Raw genomic sequence first — 8,164 nt, 5'->3', positions numbered from 1 at the left:
ATTATATTTATTTTAATAAATTATATTTTGAATGACTTATTTACTATTCCCTTCAATAATTTTATTTAAGGCTGCTTTGAAGAAATCAGGAAATGCAATTAATTTCATTTATTCTAAAAAAATCGTTGCACACATTTCTATTTTATTCTATTTTTTTTCAATCTACAAAAAGTAGAATGGTAAATCATTCATTTAAATTTATTATTAAATTTCTGCATGATACAATGCGTAATTATATTGCCAATACTATCTGCATCAGTCATCAATGGTATTATTTAGTAGTAGAAATAAAATTACGGAGAAAGAAAAAAATGAACAATAACACTAGAAAATAATGAGATGAGAGAGACATCAAATGGAAAAAAAAAAAAAAGGAAGAAAACGTTGCGGAGAGAAGTGAAAGAGAAACAGAAAGAAACACATTCTCACATCTTCTTCTGTCTGGAGCAGCCTCCATTGACCACGGGGAGTCTCTGTGATTCCTTCATCAATCATAATGGTCTCTGAAAAAGTGATCCCTTCTCATGTGGTCGAAAGTGGACACGCTCCACTTGATTCTGGCCATGCCCGTCTCAGAGAACTCGGTTACAAACAAGAACTCAAGCGTGACCTTTCGTATATTTCTCTTCTCTGTTTTCTCTTCTTTCCATGTTTTCACTACACTTTTTTTTTCTCTTAAATCTTGCTTGCAACTGTGGCAGGGTGATTTCGAATTTTGCCTTTTCGTTTTCTATTATTTCGGTGCTCACCGGAGTTACTACTCTTTACAACACTGGATTGAACTATGGTGGCCCTGTTTCCTTAGTCTACGGTTGGTTCATTGTCTCTGCTTTCACCATGATTGTGGCGCTTCCAATGGCCGAGATTTGCTCGTCCTATCCCACTTCCGGTGGGCTTTACTATTGGAGCGCCAAGCTTGCTGGACCCAGATGGGCTCCCTTCGCTTCGTGGATCACCGGCTGGTATCATATCCAATTCCTTTAACTTATTTTCCCCAATTTAACTTGAACATCTTCAATTCAATGATTTTATTTTCTGATTCTCAATGCAAAAATAAATAGTTTTTCTCCTAACCGCATGATATCACTATGCTAACATGAATGAATCAATGAATGCATGAATGACAAAGCCACATCACCACTATAACTAGTATCATTCTGTTTTTTAAATTTGTTTCCTCAAAATCACCCATACCTACCTCTCACTTTCTTTTCGGTTGATTTCGTCCTTCTCATCGACATGAATGATTCTGGATTCGTTTCCAGTTGTCGTTCCGTATTTGGCACGGGTCGCCCAGTCTTCATTATCTATTAAATACGAGTTAATTTAAGAGATATAATATCATATAGTTGCTATACAGTGTGTAAATAATTGAAAAATTCAAAAGATTATTTTCGTGAATTATTTTACGCACCTTGTTATTTACAAAAATTGACAAATCTCTTAATTATATTATAAATACGAATGAAGACATATTTGATGCTCGAAATAAAAGGTGCTTTAATCTTTAAAAGTTTTTTTCATTACAAGTAAAGTTGTCTGTCAAAAAAATTGTTCCTCTAAAGTTAATATACCAATTTTCTGCTTTTCCAGAAAATGTCTATAGGCTGAAACTTTTAGGGTCTAAAACAATATTAGCACTTCTTAAGATGCTTTTTAAGATAAATTTGTAGTTGTAAAAAAGTGGATAAAATAAAAGTATATGTTAATTTTGATGTGATATTTGAAAAGGTAGTGGTTGAAAAGTAGTAAGTATGTATTATACGGAAACATGAATAGTAATTTAATTTTCTTTATTTAGTATGACTTTTTGTTCTTTTTCTATTCATCTATATTTAGTATGACTAAGAAGATAGATAACAAGAAAAATGAGTTATAAGTATTTAAGATGTTCTTCAGTTTAAAGAAACTATTTTACACTCTCTTTTAACAAAGATTTGTAAAAACACTATTTCAGGGTAATTTTTAATACTTAGTCGTGGTCTTTTGTTGATACATCTAAAAGTTTGTTGTATGTTGTATGCATAAATTCAATATATGCCTGAAGTAAATGTAATTGATGATGCCTGACACTCGCACATGGAGAAGTTACCGTCACTATTTTTTAAGGAAAATGTTATTTGGACAACAAAAGTTTGACACAATTTTGACAACGGCGACGTGGCAGCTGTGCATTGGCTCAGTGAATTGAAAACAAACCAGAAAAAACCCAAAATACCCCTCACCCCGGTTCACTGAGCCAATGCACAGCTGCCACGTCGCCGTTGTCAAACTTTTGTTGTCCAAATAACATTTTCCATTTTTTAATGAGAATTTTTTTATGACGCGTTGACTGGTTGGTGGTAGTACCCATTAGATTTCGATTCTCCTGGGGACCTGAGAGATGGGTCTGTGCGCATCGCGATAAGTTGATATAAATCCGAAATTTAAATCCTTTTTTAATAATTTTCTCAGTGGATCTACGATAGATGTAAACAAATTCAAATAACTTTTATAAAGTAAATTTAATTCCAGCAATATTTTTTAAAAATGATAAAGTTATATATATATATATATATATATATTAATTTTTTATTTTAAAAAATTATTTATTTATTTATTTTCTTTCTTATGCATAAAATTTATTTATCTAAAATTTTGTTAGTTTTTTTTTGGAAATCTCATTGTGACAAGTAATTTATAAGTTCGTGTAAATTTCATACTAAAATCAATTATGTAATATTGAATTAAGTTTAAAGTTATGATTTAAAGTTTATCTTTTTTGTAAAATTTATTGTTTGTTCTATCTATACCTATTATCAGGGAGAAATGTTGTTAATTAGATTTATTATTTCACTTTCTATTAAGCTATTATCGAATTATAATTAATATCATAATCATGGTTTATAATCTATCTTAGTGAAATTTATTTTCTTTTAGTCTATTTTGTCACCTGTTATAAAAAAATTTGTTATATGTTAAACTTATTATTTCATCCACTAGCAATTCATCTATTAATATTTAATCTTATGTTCGAAATGTATATACTTTGATTTAAGAGATGTGTTAAATATTTCATATTGAATATTGGTAAAATTAATTTATAATATCTAAGTATGTACAAACTTTATCTTATAAATTAATTTTATAAGATTTAGTTAAGTTTAAAAGTCTATTTCTTAACTTTCTAACATGTAAGTTTATGTAATTTAACATAAAGAGATATAATTTAACATAAAGAGATACAGAAGAATAATTCTCATTTAATCGTTAAAGGTCACACAAAAGACTTTTAAGGATAGTAATAATAGCTTCTTTATATATATATTATTGTAACAGTAGTATTGACTTGTTTGAAAAACTACATGCCATTCTACTTACTAAAAATTGGTATCGTAGATAGTAAATCTATCATTTAAGCTAGTCACAAAATTTTTATTCATTCCGATCTCTGTTTTAATATTTCCAATAGAGATTTTAGGGTGTATTAGTGGCGCATAAATTTTTCATTTACTTCTCAATTTTATGACGTAAAATGTTCAACCATGGTTTCGATAATTTAAGACATAATTCACCAAGATGCCTAATGTTGTGCCTTAATATGCCGTATAGTTTTAAAAGAAAGTTTATTGCCTAATCAACGTGTAAAGTTTTATAATAAGATACTCTGCAATATGTTTGTCTGATGGTTGTTGGATGGTTTATCTCTTTTACAGGTTCAATATTGTGGGCCAGGTATTCTTAAGAAGTCACATTCTATAATTTAAACATCCTTCAATTTCACTGCAAGGTCTAAACTTGTCGATATAGACCTATGTTAATTCATTTCAAGCTTAAACTTTTGGTTTCTTTTCGTTTTCAGTGGGCAGTGACAACAAGCGTAGATTTTTCACTTGCACAACTGATTCAGGTCATTATTCTGCTTAGTACTGGTGGGAAAAATGGCGGTGGATATGAGGCATCTAAATATGTAGTTATTGCTCTCCATGGGGGAATCTTGCTCGCACACGGTATAATAAACAGCCTTCCGATCTCATTGTTGTCATTCTTGGGACAAATGGCAGCTATTTGGAATGTTTTAGGTATGAAGAAAATTCCTGTTTGATTTAGTATTTTCTGCATTCGGTTTTCATTGGCAACCCTTTCTGAATCTCTTATTGGAATTGCAAACTTTTAGGTGTTTTTGTACTTACGATTCTGATTCCATCCGTTGCAACGGAAAGAGCAAGTGCCAAGTTTGTTTTCACTAATTTCAATACTGAAAATGGGGAGGGAATCAGAAGCAGACCTTACATATTTCTTTTGGGACTTCTAATGAGTCAGTATACCTTGACTGGGTTTGATGCATCAGCTCATATGGTGAACTTTTTCTACTCTCTGTCTTCCTTTTGGGAAAAAGCATGCACTACATTAAGTAAAGACAATGCTTGACAGCTTATGTTATTTAACTTATGTTCTCTCACTTTATAATATGGTTTTTAAATCATGAATTGGGCTCAAAATCTAAATGGTAAGACAAAGCTAGATAAGATTTTTCAAATCTAAATGGACTTTTGTAGCGATGAGCTAAACTCAAAATTTAACAAAAATAATTTGCAGGCCAGTGTTAACCTGCCATTCCAGGATTAGATCATTTCAGATGAGCTGACATTGTTGTAGGTTTATAGTATAACGAATTGTTTTGTAATATACAAAAAAAATCTAAAATAGAATCTGAAATCATCTTATAAATTAGATTTTAGTCTAACTAGGTAAGGAGATAATCATCTCTTATGTATTCGTTTTAGATTCTGACACTAGTCAACGCGGGCTTTGCGTTTTTCTTTTTCAATATTACCGTTTGTCCAAGCTGGAAGGATCAGTCTGATGACTGGGTCTAAAATTAGTAGCATGAAATTGTGTGTTAGAATTGATTTTTTTCATGAATTGTTTCGTATGAGCTCTATTAATAACCTCAGTTTAAGTATTCGGAGGTACAAGGTTTCTCTCACAATTCAATTTCATATTGAAAATTTTATGCTCTTCATTTCGAGTGATGGACCAAAGTGTTCCTAAATGATCTAGACTAAGACCTTCTGTTTACTGTAACTTGTATATGCAGACGGAGGAAACCAAGGATGCTGATAGAAATGGACCGAAAGGAATTATCAGCGCCGTTGGGATATCCATTGTTGTTGGGTGGTTTTACATTCTGGGCATTACCTTTGCAGTCACCGACATCCCTAGCCTTTTGAGTGAAGATAATGATGCTGGTGGGTATGCCATTGCTGAAGTATTTTATCAAGCATTCAAGAAAAGATGGCAATGGAAGTGGGGGTATTGTTTGCTTAGTAATCGTTGGTGTTGCGATTTTTTTCTGTGGCATGAGTTCAGTTACCAGCAACTCAAGGTAAATGTGGCAACCCTTAGTTTGCTTTCCGTGATATGGATTAAATATCTCGGTTACACTTACGTGTGAATATGCTATGATATGCTTAAACATTTTCCAGAATGGCTTATGCTTTCTCCAGAGATGGTGCCATGCCATTGTCATCATTGTGGCACCAGGTTAACAAACAGGAGGTCCCTATCTATGCAGTTTGGCTTTCCGTTTCAATATCATTTTGCATGGCATTAACGGTATGTGTAAACTTTGGTTTCTCTGATTTGTTGAAAGTGGAAAAATAAGATTAACCATTATAATCTGAACTTTAAAAACATTGCAGTCTCTTGGAAGCATAGTCGCTTTTCAGGCCATGGTGTCCATAGCAACCATTGGTCTCTATATTGCCTATGCCTTTCCCATATTCTTAAGGGTGACATTGGCACGAAAGCATTTCGTTCCTGGGCCTTTCAACTTGGGCCGTTACGGAGTTATCGTGGGCTGGGTTGCTGTTCTTTGGGTGCTGACCATTTCCATACTCTTCTCATTGCCTGTTTCCTACCCAATAAAAGTAAAGAACCTTAACTACACCCCTGTTGCTGTTGCATGTTTGCTTATTTTTGTAGTTTCTTACTGGATTATCAGTGGTCGCCGTTGGTTTAAAGGCCCAATTACTAATATATAAAAAAAATGAAGTTTCCTTTGCAATATGATTCTTTTTAGAATCCTAGATTGATATTTATTTTTCTTATGTTATTAGTCTCTATAATATTGTTCTTGGTTTATGTAAATTGAATATTCTAAACAAAAATATATTTTTTGACACGTTCATTTCCTTTTCATTTAAATGACAAGGTGGGTTCTATTTTTTAAAATATTCATTAAAGTAATATGATAATTTTAAAAGAAAATAAGTAAATTTTTTTAAAAGTACCGTGTTAAATGAATGTCAGGTGCTTTATTCTAAACACCATATATCCAAAGATGGGTTGGTGTTGAGATGAGTCAATCCTTTGGAAATCAATTTGCAATTGTATTTTCTTTAATTTTTCGTCATTGTTGCAACTGTAGCAACCCCGCTAGAATGACCTATTATGTCTGAAGAAAATTTTCAATGTTGAGTAACCCAAAATTTTGATAAGTTTGTTGATAAACATTTTAGGCAGAAAAGGATTTATTTATCGGTTCAACTTATATTATGCACTATTAAACAATTTTTTATATATGATAAATGATTTTAGCTATTTTCGTTTCATTCAGTCCCAGTATCTCTTTTGTTTTTTAATTATATGCATAATTTTTTTGTCTTTTATACCTTTTCATTCTATTTTTTTCATGCCTTTTTTCCTCTTTGTCGTATTACTTTTTCTTTTCTGTTTTTTCTAATTTAATATTGAAATAATGGCACGTTACACTGGAATACTGCGAGGGAATTGGTGGATTGATTTATCTATTTATCTATCTATATATTTATATACTAAAAACATAAATATTTTTAATGTATTTTCTTGAGTTGAAACTAAATCAAAGAAATTTGTGTTTAATGGTCTTTCTTTTCCAACTTAAAAAAGGTTTCTTATTAGAAACATTTATTTTATAATAAGATCATCCATTATCAAATAGAATTAAACAAAAGTTTATTGTAAATAACAATATTTTTCATAATAAAATCACCAATTAGAAGGTAGTGTTAAACAATTTTTAAATAAAATCTAGGTTTAATATATCATTTGGTTCATAGTTTGAGACCTTGTGTTTAAAGTCGTTCTATTTTTTAAAAAAATTCACTATTATCCCATATTTCATTAAAAAGGGTTCTAAGTGGTTTTTTTGGCTTATGGCGTTGAAAATATAACGCTGCAATGATGTGACAATTGTGACCTGTTCAATTTTTATAACGCGGCAACTGTGACCCAATTGACGTGGCCAGAAACCCTAATTTTCCTAAGGCCAGAAACCCTTGTGCCACCACTTGAAACCCTAGTCGTCGTCGCTGTCGTAGAACGAAACGCTCCACCACCAAACCCTCTGGCTACCATGCTGCCGTCACCACCATCAACACAAACCTACAATTCGAAGCAAAAAAAAGCAACAGAAAACCCAGAAATCAAACCCAAATCGCCTAATTCCAACCAAACCCTATGCACCGTGAAACCCTAAACCGCGTCGCCAGTAATCAAGGCAAAATCTCCACCATGCGTCGCACCTCACCACCATTAAGCAAAAACTGAATCGAAATCACTAACCTGCAAACTAGAAATTCCAACCCAAATATGAACAAAAAAATCGCAATCGTGACACCTAGAAACCCAATTCACACCTGCAATAAACCATAAACATACATAATCGCTACCCAAATTGCAGAAGTCCTAGTTCGCAAGCAGCATCCATGGACACCAACCTGCAAATTGCACAAGCCAGAAACCCAGAAACAATGTGCCTCCATGCATCGTGCAAGAAGTCTCTTCATGCGTCCTCCATCTTTGTCTTCTTTGCAAAGAGCAAAAACCCAGAACGAGAGCTTCTTCTTTGTTCATCGTTGATCAAATGCGTTGCGCCACCATGGGCTGCCGCAAGTCAAGGTGCAAAATCACGAAGGCTCTCTCGCATAAACATTGCACAGGTCATAGTTTCTCTACTTCGAATTGTAGGTCTGTGTTGATGGTGGTGACGTCGGCATGGTGGCCTGAGGTTTGGTGGTGGTGCGTTTCGTTCTGCGACAGCGCGGCGGCTAGGGTTTCACAGTGGTGGCACAAGGGTTCTTGGCCTTAGGAAAATTAGGGTTTTTGGTCACGTCAATTGGGTCACAGTTGACGCGTCATA

General features: G+C 33.1%; 1 pseudogene across 1 annotated transcript; it reads left to right on the top strand.

The window, feature by feature from the left end:
* The first annotated feature begins 340 nt into the window (after positions 1 to 340).
* On the top strand, positions 341 to 6,049 carry LOC124828233 (amino-acid permease BAT1 homolog; annotated as a pseudogene). The gene is made up of 8 exons (XR_015781371.1): positions 341 to 615; positions 702 to 962; positions 3,696 to 3,714; positions 3,842 to 4,061; positions 4,157 to 4,338; positions 5,081 to 5,368; positions 5,469 to 5,598; positions 5,685 to 6,049. The product of XR_015781371.1 is annotated as an amino-acid permease BAT1 homolog (transcript).
* Positions 6,050 to 8,164: the final 2,115 nt, after the last annotated feature.

Source organism: Vigna umbellata, chromosome 8 (assembly GCF_029865625.1).
Source record: "Vigna umbellata cultivar VRB3 chromosome 8, Vumbellata_1.0, whole genome shotgun sequence".
Classification (NCBI taxonomy): Eukaryota; Viridiplantae; Streptophyta; class Magnoliopsida; order Fabales; family Fabaceae; genus Vigna; species Vigna umbellata.
Note: the sequence above shows the minus strand (reverse complement) of the source record. Positions and strands in the feature narration are given on the sequence as shown.